Raw genomic sequence first — 12,537 nt, forward strand, 5'->3', positions numbered from 1 at the left:
TCACTGTGAGAGCCTCCAGCAGACCCACGCCTGAGGGTGTGTGTGTGTGTGTGTGTGTGTGTGTGTGTGTGTGTGTACTGGTGGTCTCTGGGGGACAGAGGGGGTTCACAGCAACTTGTTGAATTCAAATTCACATTGTGTTATCCTTCAGGCCGGCTGAAACAAAACTAAGTCATGAACAATAACAGTGAAGCAGCTGCTTGTAACGAGCCTGTAAACGTGTGGAAACGTCAGCGAGGAGTTTGTTCTGCGATGGTAATGAACCTTCCTGTCTGACGTTTGATATATTTGCGTGTATTGGACAGAAATACCACATGCAAAGCTGTGTGGCCGCTCTGCTTTCTAAAACATGACATTTGCATGGTGTATCACTGTGAGAGTCCAGGCATCTCCTCTCGCAGCTCTGTCTGCAGAACAGATCCATTCCTCAGGGGAAGCCAACTCCTTCCATCTGCTGATCCACTCAGACACGTGAAGCCGCTCCTCGCAGCCCGCCGCTGGACTTCATGGAATATGTGAGGAGGGATCATGTAGCAGGACCGAGAAAACTGATCAGACCCGTTTCAGAATGTTGTCAGTCTCACGAGAGGATGCCGCCAAATCAGATTATCATTGAATGCATCATGAAGTCCCTGTGCATTGTGTTGGGGACCCTCATCAGCACCTCCAGCACCCTGGGGTGCCTCGCGCCTCTCTGTGGGAGCTTCTGGTCTGCTGTGTTTCCCTCGCGCTGTTCATTTAATTTCCCAACATGCTCTTGGTTTTTCAGTTTCTCGGAACCTGACAAAGATAAGCAGACTTCTGCAAAGCACAACTCTTGATTCCTCAAGTGTCTCTCGGCCCTTTTTGGTAACCAGACCTCCAACCGAGAGCTGCGCTCGTGACCCGGAGGGGAAAACCTGCTCCCGTTGTTTTCCACTGAGCTGCACTTCATCATGGAATCTGTACAGTGAGCTGCCAGCGACTCTGGAGGCGGGGCAGCTCATGTCCAAAACTCTTCCACCGAAAATAAACCTGCATGAGGGAAGAGAGAAGGAGAGAGTGAAGGAGGGGAGGGAGGGAGGAGGAAGGGAAGGAGCCTTTCAGCGGGGACAGAAGGGAAAGAGTCTCCGTTTCAAATGGAATAAAAACTGCGCAATCTCTTCCAGGACCGCGCGCTGTGGTCGCGGTGGATCCTCTCGAGGAAGCGGGTTTCAGTTGTGGGGGTTTTGTGTTGGATGATCAGGGAATCCGTGCCCGTTGCTTCCCCCGCTGCCTCCGAGCTGACGAATTTGTTTTTTTTTCTGCCACCAGATGGATTTTCAGAGGAGGAAACGGGCTGTGCAATCATTTAGGATATGACTGTGCAAGAGACGCAAGATCAGAGATGAGTCCACCCGTCAACGTCCTCTGCCCATGGCGAGCTCATCAACATGCCACCTCAGCCCGCCGGGATGTATCTGCGTGGATCCGGGGCTCCCCGTGTCGACATCTGCACCTAACCGCGTTAAGGATGTGCAACGGGGTGGTTTTTTTTTTGGGAGAGGGCTTTTTAGGGGGCTGCGTCATCCGTGGCTGGGGGAAGAAGAAGGAGAAAAAAGATGGTCTGCTTTGCAGATTTTCCACTATTGCACAGTTTTCACAGCGAGGGTCAACGTGACGGCGCAGTCTGGACTGCACATCGGAGGTGAGCATGAACACCGCACACGGCCGCTCGCGGACACACACGCAGGCATGTGAGGAGGAAGCCGCTGTTACCTCATTGCAACTGGGGGACCAATGAGACTCCATTGAAAACAACCTGAACTCCTGTATCCTCACCCTGTAGTGCATCACACAGGACGAGGCGACGTCACGAGCTGCTACGACACTAACATTAGTATTGAATTATAAATCTATTAAACACAGGTTGTGCCGAGCAGAAGCACCATGCGTGCACATGGAGCAGAAAGGTTCACGTCATTTTAGTGTGGGGATTTTATCTCTCCATTTTGTGTGTATTCTCCAGGGTGATTTGATGGTATTATACAATCTAATATCGCGTAATGAGGGCTCTATTAACTTTACCGAGCAGGGTAAGTTTCCACACTGCAGCAGTGGTCGCGTGACAGCTGCTTTGGCCCCAAATCCCACAGAAGCGTCCGTGTCGGTGATGTCACGTCTTTACAGTAAAAGGAAGGAAGAGTTTTCGGGAAGGTGGGTCAGGAGTTGGCGGTGTCGCAATCGCTTGGCGCATATCTCGGTTATGAGTGTGTGTGTGTATTATTTGTCTGCACAAACATGGATGTGTCGTGCCCGTCGCTGTGATACACAACCCGGTAGTTCGCTGGCGGAGCGGCGGCTCGCTGAATGAACCGCGCCGCTGGTGGAGGAAGGAGTGTCGCATTTTCTTTCCGACATGTCATGTGGGGAAGTTGTGGCGGGTTCTCGACTGTTTTCCAGGAAGAGCGTTTGAATTCTCTTCCCTAGAATTCTTTCTCTTTTTTCTTTTTTTCCTCTCGGTCTCCACCCCTCTCTGCCCGCCGCTGCACTGCGCACGCGTGGCCGCTGGAGGGCGATCGCGGTCAGGGGACTGGGTTCAGACCAGTTGCACCTGTACGGGGCCGAACACCAGGCCTTTATATTACTCTTTAGAGCGTTTACATATTTAATACAAGTAGCCAGTAATGACGCCAGCTAAACGTCACAAGGTAACGAGCACTGACCCTCTTTAAAATAAAAAATAATTCAATCAGCAAATTTAAACTGAGGTAGAATTCCTGTTAATGTGGGTTTAATTTAGTATGCGACGCACATGGTGTTCATATCAAAAAGTTGACAGAATAAAGTAAATTTAAGTGTCTGAATAAATAATTAAGTTCCTTTTTTTTCTTAGTTGACGTCCCACAATGCAATGCAGCTCACCTGTAAACAAGTGAAATAGATATGTACAGCTCCGGGAACACGAAACTAAGCGTGGCCTTGTTGTACTGTTAGTTATTCACTAAATGAGCTGTGATGCTAATGGAGGAGCTAACATTAGCCTTCAGGCTGCAGAGCAACGTCGCCGCTCAGGTTCACGTGTAAGTCTGGCTAGTAGAAGTTATGATACATCAAATTGAAATTGTCCTTTGAGCGCCTAAAACCACACGTCCTGAGTTCCAAGTGTCAGATTTGTGCCATTAATTTAGCTAGCGAAAGCTACTTAACTCACGTTTGTGCATATATAAAAATACAGAGCCCTCGTGTTTCCGGTCGTAGCTCACTGACGCTACATAGTTGCACTTGTGTCTTTTTTAAACACATATAAACTATTGTCACTACATAGTTACATTGTAGCGTTTTCCTACACAACATTGTTTCCTTCCTCACCACTGAAATGTAGCAGCTAGCTACAGTATAAGTTACAGTAAAGCGTGAACTATAAGCCCTATGAAGTAAATTACACTTTACTGTTTTGACATAGAGCCCATTTAATTTGTGTAGATCTTTAAACATTCAAACATTACATGTGCAATTAGTATATTCCATAAATGAAGCCCAGTTGCCCAGGACTTTTTACACAGCTTAACAGGCACGTTTCATGATGGAGTAACTGAATGACAACACTGTATGCATGTATGCACCATGCACACATGCACACATGCATACATACATGCATAATGCATGTATGTATGCATGCACGATTGCATGTTTGTATGCTTGTATGTATGCATGCGTCAGTGTACAAAGTGCTGGTCACTGGACACATTGCAAGAGTCCCAATTCGACCCTAGATGGCGACATTTTTGCAGTCCAACTTCAATCTGAGCGTGACTTTGATGAACAGCTGCTAATTTCTCACAGTGCAAAGGATGGAAAGAAGACTTTTCTCTCTCTCTCTCTCTCTCTCTCTCTCTCTCTCTCTCTCTCTCTCTCTCTCAAGTTTGATCTGACCCTGCTTTCTCATTCACAGAGGAGTGAGGGTCATGGCTGAGCGTTGTCGTGGTGCTCAGTTTGAACATCCTCCAGCACCGGACTGAAGCCACGAGGGAAACGACTCGCCTGCAACAAGAATGGGCTCGTGACCGATGTCCAGAACGGCCGGTCGAGATGGACCGCCGTCTGGGGATGGACCTTAGTGATGGTACGGTGGAGATGTTGAACAAGATTTTATTTAGGTTTCCCCAAGTGAATTATCTACACAATATACACTCCCTGTCACATAGAGCCAGATGCATAGAGTGGATGTTTATAATTAAATTGCGTTACATTCTATTACTGAATCAACACAATACCATTTGGAGGTATTTTCCCGCTGCAGACTTGCAGCTGATAACTGATAGTCAACAGCAGCAGACTAATTAAACTGATCCATATCAGACCTGTTGTTTACGTACTGTGTTTTTCTGTAGAGGAGCCGTCGGCATTTCGCTTCAAGCAGCCACCTGTCCAGGTAAGACCTTTGACCTTATACCCAGACTTGGACCTACCTGTGTTTGCCTGAGCTTCTCTCAGAACAATCCAACGTTTGACGAGCTCAAATGTATAAATATATCCAAGTGTAGAAGCGTCTCTTCTCTGCTACGTCATCACTGCTGCAGCAAAGAAAACATTTGCAGGATTTTGTCTCCCTCTTCCTCTGAAACACTTCCACCTGTATTGCAACATCAGAGAGAAAGGCTCACAGTCTGAGGTTATTGTTTCTATCTCTGTCATTTGAGCTGGTAGGTTTTAGTCTAAAGGTGTGTGTTATTCAGGTGTTAGCGGCTCCCTCTGGTTCTGTCCACGCTGAAAGCTTTCTTCAACGTTCTCTTGGAGCTGAACCGCCGTCGCCGTGCAGGACATTATGTGCCATGAACCCCATTGAGTTGTTGTATTTGTGATGAGATGGGTGTCCAGATACCACTCCTTTTCTTCTGCTCCTGTTCGACCTGTTGTCTTAGCTCCATCCCCCTCTAAGGCCCCGCGGCGCTGGACTCCTTTCATGGATTGTTCACTATTGAAGCTTTAAATGTTTAAAGTGTCGCTCTTTGCAGCTCTTTGTCTGCTTCTGTAGAGGAGTTGCCTTTTTCACCACTGCTACTAAATTGATTGGGACTGGGGCCAAAGACACACACACACACACACACACACACACACACACACACACACACACTCACACACAAAGCCTTCAGTTGTACCCATTCAACACCCTTATTTAGGCGTATACACACACACACACCACCTCACACCAGCTCTGTTTCATTCACACACACACACAGTCCTCAAACACTCTCTGACACACATCTCAAACACCCCCACACTTTTCTCTCTCTGGTTTGATCTCTCTCTGAGGGACAAAGACACACACACTCTCATGCCGTCTCACAGGAGCCGCCGAGCCTCACACACCTGGGCTTTTCCATCACTTAGCCCGCGCAGCTTTATTACAGACATTTACAGCTGGCCGTTAATCAGATCCATTACACACATACATGCACATGATACACACAATCCGGCTTAAGACCGAGTAGACTCCCTCCATTAGGCCTGGAGACACACACGCACACACACACACACACACATTTAAAGCACAGTATGTCTACAAGCTTGTCTGTAGGAAAGAATCTGTTTCCCTGCTCTCTGCGTCTTAGACAAGCAGCATGCGGATGTCACACATCATCTGTTCCTCTGACTGTCGTGTTGAATGACGGCGTCTCGTAAAACTGGAACGGCGAGCGCCGGCATCAATCAGCGGGACAGCGCCGTCCATCACCTCGCATCTGTCTCCAAGGCACACAGGTGTGCACACGCTCGCCGTGGCTGTGCTCTGGTGGGAATGTGTGTGTGTGTGTGTGTGTGTGTGTGTGTTGCTTATTATGCACTGGAGCGCGAGTCCAATTAACGGCCTTTTTGTGCGACGTTCCCTCTGGTGTTGTTACGATTCCATAAAAGTGACTTTAATATTGGTAATAAATCTGAAGCGATGATGATGTCACTGTATTGCAGAGCTTGGCAGCACCTTTGCTCCGGGGGTTTGATGTCGGCTGTTTGTAAGAGAAATGATCCCACATGCTGCACCTGGGACGGTTTGACGGTTTGTTTGGACAAACTCTCGCTCAGGACGTTTAGATGAGTGACACATGTTCAGATGGAAACGTTGCTGTGCAGAGAGTCTGAACGCTGCAACATGTGCAGCGTCCTGCAGACGTTCATACGGGAGCAACTCGCTCATGTCGTTTAAAAACAGGGGGAAGACGCAGCGAGCCTTCGATCTGATTTAATGCAACACTACATGGAAGTTCAGTGTGAACATCGCAGTTTTGAAACACGACTCACACTCGACCCAGAAAGGTGAAATCCACAGGGAACACTGAATGTCGCCCATCGTCCAGTTTGCATGAAGCATCTTTTAGAGAAGCAGGTGACAGGGTGTGAATGTTCAGGCGCATCAGCTTCTGCTCATCACATCTGCTTTGTCTACTTCCTCCTCCTCCTCCTCCTCTTTCTTCTGAATGCTGTAGTCCATGTGCTGTGCACATGTGCCACACACCCCGTGGAGGCGGCGTAGAAAAGGATTCAAGCTTCCAGAACATCCTGTGTTGTTTTGGTGTGTTTCAGAAAAAAAAGAAGTAATTTTCAATTTGTCACAGCGGCGATAACAAAGTGTTGATATCTCGGTTATCATCCGCTGCCGTCGCCTGGTTGTTGAAAACGATCGAGCGTGAAATGGTTTGAGACCCTGAGAGTTAAGAGCGTGAGATAAAAGGAAGGAAAACTGCTTTTGGTTGGAATGAACAGATCTGATGGAGGAGAGAGAGATAAAGAGAGAGAGAGGAAGAGAGGTGGTGAGAGCTGACTCAGGATGCCCGGGGGGAGGACGGCAGGAAGCAGTGGGTGAGGAGGAGGACAGGAAGCAGCGGGAGGGGGAGAGGCTCCTCTTCGTCCTCCTCCTCCTCCTCTGTCATCATCGGCGATGTCATCGAGGGAGGAGCGGCGGAGGGAGGGAAAGAGAAGAGGTGGAGCTGACATCATCCGCCCCCTGGAGGTCTGTGAGGGCGTTATCACCACATTCACCAATAAAGCTTGTAACGGTCCAGCGCAGGCCGTCAAACAGCTGGCCCAGAGAAACGCTCATAACGATGACATCATCCAGGAAACGCTGAGTCCACGAGAAGAAAAGTGAAGGAGAACAGAAAGAACGATGGAGAGAGGAGAGAAGGTGCAGGAAGAGAGCTCCTCTCTCCTCTTCCTGTCTGCTTACATAACCCTCCTGCAAAAGAGGGCATCGGGTTTGTGTGTGTGTGTGTGTGTGTGTGTGTGTGTGTGTGTGTGTGTGTGTGTGTGTGTGTGTGTGTGCTCACATACTTTGCAAGAGCATGGTGCCTCCTGTCCTCTGCTGTACTTGTTGTTTGGTTTGCAATATCCAACTGTCACAGCCCTCTGCTGGTATGCTGTGTATTTGTGTGCGTGTGTGTATTTGTGTATGTGTGTTGGCACATCCACCAGTGTGTGTGTTTGTGTGTGTAACAGTGTTTAAATAGTGGAGCTGTGCTTCCACGTCTCTGACCATGAAGCGATGCAGTGTATCGTGTGCACCTGAGTCTCCTCTGGGCCTCTCAGCGGTCTGCAGGCCGTTAGAGGTCAGATGGTGTGAGATTAGTGTGAGTTTGTGGTAGTTTAAGTGTGGTGTGTGTGTGTGTGTGTGTGTGTGTGTGTGTGTGTGTGTGTGTGTGTGTGTGTGTGTGTGTGTAAAGGGCTCATCGGTATGAAAACAATCTGAATAATGTCGACAGTGATGTTGCTGTTTAAATGCTCGCTCCCTAAGCTGTTCAGACATATTGTAATTTGTATTCTGACATGTGAGGACAGTGTTAATTACAGTAGTGTAGACATATTTGTCATGTTTTGTACTCGTACCTAAGACACATAGGAACACAGAAAGGTTATGCTAATGAGCAGAGTCATTTACAAACGAGCACCCGCAGAGTGATCATCTGTAATTGCTCTGAAATATCACTTGAATCAGTTGTATTGTGTAGGAGGGAAACCAGTATCCCCACTGGCTTTGTGCACATTTGTTGTCGGGCAGCTTTTGAATTGTGTTTAGTTGCTGCTGCTCAGTGGAAGACACGGAGCAGCAGACCTGAACAGCCTGCCGACAAGAGAGATGCAGCTGAGACGCCGGCTTTAGGAGATAGTGGATGTGTGTTTCCCAAACTAAATCCCTTTCTTGAACACATCCCCCTCCTCGTCCTCCTCCTCTTCATCCTCCTCCTCCGAGTGGAAACAAAACAAAATGTGCAGCTCTCGGCGGTCTGACGCTGTGCTCTCTCACCCTCGGACCCTCCCTCCCTCCCACCTCCTCCCCTCTTTCTACCCGAGCTCCTGTTCTGGCTTTCTGACTCTCAGGTTTCTCCCCAGCCCTCTGCACCCCCTCCTGGCCCCCCTTTGACCCCTTGTTACCCCCCTCATCCACCCCTCACCCTCCCTTTCCCCGGGGCAAGCCCACAGCTCCCAGCCCTTTGTGCCTTCCACCCCCACCCTCCTCCTCCTCCTCTTCCTCCACCTCTGCCTCCCCTGCCTTTGTGTGTGAGAGGCCAGCAAAGGGAGAGAGGAGAGGGAGGCTGCAGAGGAGGAGAAAGTGAGAGACAGGAGACAGAAGTGAGGGATCACATGTGAATCTGGAAGCCTTTTATGTGCACACGAGCCGAGCGGCACATGGATGAAGGAAGCTGTGCGTTCACTTTGCTGAAGTCTTTTGTTCCTCTCATGGACATCTGAACAGAAATAAAGGAGCAGCAGTGATGTAGCATCACGACGTTGGTCTCAAGTTGTCCAAGGAGGCAAATAGGGGGCGATAGAGAGCAACACAGACTCAGTCAGTACAGTGTTAGTAGGACTAACTCAGTTTTAGAAGTGGGATCAGCTGATGTTGATCTCTCCTGGAGATCTAAAAGTCAGATATCAGTATTAGCTCTTCCAAAAAAACCAACAAAAACCAGTTCTGTGCGCTGTTTGAAAGCATGTTGCACCAACACAAAGATATTCATACCTGGTGAGCAGGAGTCCTCCTTAAGGTCATGGAGTTCAGACTGAGAGGCTGTAACCGGAGTGCAGACAGCTCACCAGCAGAGAGAGAGGCGTCTCACTCGCTCACCCACTGACCCACCGAGACGTCTCCCAGAGCCGCCACTGGATAAACAACATGGATATGTATACGTACAGAGCTGTGTGTGTGTGTGTGTGTGTGTGTGTGTGTGTGTGTTGGAGTAGAACAAGCCAGAGCTAGAAGCTGGTGTGTGAACCTCCAGATGAGCGTCTACATGCATTCTCCATCTCCTGTCAGCACCACGCATGCATTTTTAAAACCCAGGAAACGGAGAGAGAGGTCACACTGGTGCGTGCGGTGTGTCTGCGCATGCTTATACTGGTGTGTGTGTGTGTGTGTGAGAGAAATCCACTTGCAGGCAGTGCATGCTCAGTAGGAGCGTAGATTCCTGGAAAGCCGGCTGCCGTCCTGTTATCACAGCTAACTCGATTAGAGGAGCTTCTGCCGGCGCGCTGCAGTGGAGCTGCTCTGTTTAATTCAATCCACCAAAATAAAGTACGTTGTATTTCCAGCTAAATGCTACGTCGTTAGCATCACACTTGACGCTTGTGTCAATAAACCCTCCATCAATCACATGCATTGTATAAATTATACCGATAATATAAAGGCTGCGAGCCCGAAACCAGGAAACCTCCAGGCGGCCATATTTAAGTGAATGAAGTGGAGAGGAAAAAGCCATAAAAACACACGGCTCCATTGTTCACGTGAAGGAAACATTAAACCATCACAATGTGACTTCAGTCTGCAGGCATGTCGTTTACATTCCTCACACCCGGCGCTGCGTCCTAATATCTACTTTTACTCTCAGGAAAACAGCACTTTGTTCCTGTTGCACCAATTAACCTCAGCAAAGAAGAAATGTCAACCACGCAGCCCTTCATGAGGCCTGACCTCTCCCCCTGATCATGCTAATCACTGATCACTTCATGAACACAGGAGAGCCCATTACGGGCCCTTCCTATGGACAGACGGTATAATTAGGCCCCGAGGTAATTGCCGTTGGTGGGATACATACATCGCCTCCACCAACCCAAAGAGGAAGCTCTGCTGTCGGTTTGACAGCTGACCCCAAAAAAGCTGTTTCTGGAGCCGACGGCTGTGTGTTTGTTTTGTGGAGTGGATCCACGGTACCAACCTGTGGTTCTGTCCCTGCCACAATGACCCAGATGGGTCGCTGCTGTAGTTACACACACACACACACACACACACTCCATGCTGGCTTTCCAAGCAGCAGAGCTCTTCATCATGTTGAGGTGCAGCTTCATTGTCTCTCCTCCTGACTCAACCCTCAGTTCTTCTCTTGTCTTTCTTTTCTTCCTCCCCTCTCCATCGCTCTCTTCTCGTCTTCACATCCTTGCTTCTCTCCCTCGTCCTCTCACACCCTTAATGAAGCTCACGGAGAGAACAAAGAGGACATAGCTGCTTACCTCGTGTGTGTCTGCCTGCGCGAGCGTCTGAGGCGTTTGAAGTGCCGTGTTCAGGATTCATCCCACAAGCCCGTTCCTCAGGACTCACTGCTACAGCTGTTAGTGTTTTATGGAATTACGCCGGGCTCAGAAGCTCCAACACACTTCTGTGTAGACGGCTGGAGCCCATCAGTTAATAATGAGCTGCATTATGACGGCTCATATTCACACGAACGGGGACAAACACAAGATCACATCTACACTTACACACGAATACTATTAAGATACCTGAATATGTGACCAGGAAATGTGTGTTCAACATGCCACTTCTGATGACTTGATCTAGAAAATACATTTTCATCCATCTATTCATGTTCAGTAGTGACTTCAGTACAGTGTGTGTGTCTCTTTGCAGCTGCTCACACACATTTAATGAATAGTAATCTGTGCAAACAAAGAACCGTGTGATTCATTTGTAAAATAACACAACAGGGAAATAAAGTTGTTAATTAACATCGTTGTGAAGTAACCTTGTGCTGCTAGCTCTAAAGCCAAGTGGAGAGCACATTGTGTGTCTGTGTTTGTGTGTGTCTTGATATTTCTGTACTCGTTCATTACTGTAAGCTCAAGGACCGCTCGTGATTGGGTCGATTCACAACGTCTAATAAAACATATTTTATGGACTGTTGTGTGCCGTCGTTAACTGCTGACTGCGTACTTCTCTTAGAGGCAGCGAGAGTTTCTCTGTTTCATCAGAAGCTAACGGCTTTAGCGGCTATCAGCTAGCTTCACTTAGTCTGCAGGACAACACAGACATCTATAGAGGAGGTTCTACCGCAGCCTCTGCAGGTTAGACCCAAACCCGACATGTTAGCATTACTGAAGTTCATCTCCGTGTGTGTGTGTGTGTGTGTGTTTGTGTGTGTGTGTTTGTGGAGAACGAGTGAGTGAAAGGTCTCCATGTGGGACCTGTTCATTTCATCGTATACCTCCATTAAACATATTTACAGTTCTTGGACTCAAGCTATGACATCATCGACGTAGTGGATAAGCGAGTCAAAGCATCTGTGTATGTATGTGTGTTTGTGTTACTGTGTTTGAGGCGGTGATGGCTGTGTGTGTATGTGTGTTACTGTGTTTGAGACGGGGATGGCTGTGTGTTTATGTGTGTTACTGTGTTTGAGGCGGTGATGGCTGTGTGTGTATGTGTGTTACTGTGTTTGAGGCGGTGATGGCTGTGTGTAGATGAACTGAGAGAGGTTGTATAGCAGCTTTCATCAGACTATGTGACCCAACTGCATTCAAGGCAACACTGCTCCCTCAGTGACCTCACAGGACTTGAAGAGAGGTGACGAGCAGCTATATGTTGGTTCTGGTATGAAACAATAAGCTCAATAAATCTCATTCAGCTCCACCGAGCGCTCAAGACTCTGCAAAGCCTTAAATCTCATTGTAATAGAGTCCAACCGGTATGTGAAGGGTTCATAACCCGTCTGCTAAAGAGTCCAGCGCCCTGAACAGATCACATCCTCCTGGTGCCTCGGGTTGTCTGCCTCTGGTACATTCACACATGTGTCTGATCTCTACCCAGCCTGGGGATGCAGGCTGACAGATGGAGGAGTGTGACGGTGTGGCTCGTCTCCTCCTCATGAGTCGGTGGGCTTTGATCAGAGCATGTCCCGGGTCGTCTGTGTGGGTTGAACTCCGGCGTTCCTCTCTCTCCGTATCGCTTTGGCACGAGTGATTAAAACTCATCCACCAGCGTGGAGACGCAGCCTTGATCCACTTGTTACTGTACGTACAGTGTGTGTGCAGTGTGTGTGTGTGTGTACGTGCACACGCTGCACGGGCCACATCCCAGGGCCATGGCTGTGTTGCCATGGTGAAAATGAAATCCAAAATGCAGAGCTGCAAGGAGAGCCCTGATTGGCTGTGGAGCCATGCATGGGATCGTGATGCATGCTGTCAGCCGGCCAATGGGACGCAGCCTGAGCCGGGGCTGTTGCTAAGGGGAGGGGCTTGGAGCGGAGTCAGCTGGGTTCTCTCTCTCTCTCTCTCTCTCTCTCTCTCTCTCTCTCTCTCTCTCTCTCTCTCTCTCTC

At 48.7% G+C, this 12,537-nt stretch overlaps 1 protein-coding gene across 1 annotated transcript in view; it reads left to right on the forward strand.

The window, feature by feature from the left end:
* Positions 1 to 1,079: 1,079 nt before the first annotated feature.
* Positions 1,080 to 12,537, forward strand: part of kdm6ba (lysine (K)-specific demethylase 6B, a) — an 84,127-nt gene continuing 72,669 nt past the window's right edge. Inside the window, exons 1-3 of the mRNA XM_068587603.1 lie at positions 1,080 to 1,666; positions 3,914 to 4,084; positions 4,353 to 4,393. The gene's annotated coding sequence lies outside the window, so the exon portion shown is untranslated. The remainder of the gene's footprint in view (positions 1,667 to 3,913; positions 4,085 to 4,352; positions 4,394 to 12,537) is intronic.

The sequence above is a fragment of the Clinocottus analis genome, unplaced genomic scaffold (genome assembly GCF_023055335.1).
Source record: "Clinocottus analis isolate CAN_PGR_092001 unplaced genomic scaffold, fCliAna1.0.p SCAF_21, whole genome shotgun sequence".
NCBI lineage: Eukaryota > Metazoa > Chordata > Actinopteri > Perciformes > Cottidae > Clinocottus > Clinocottus analis.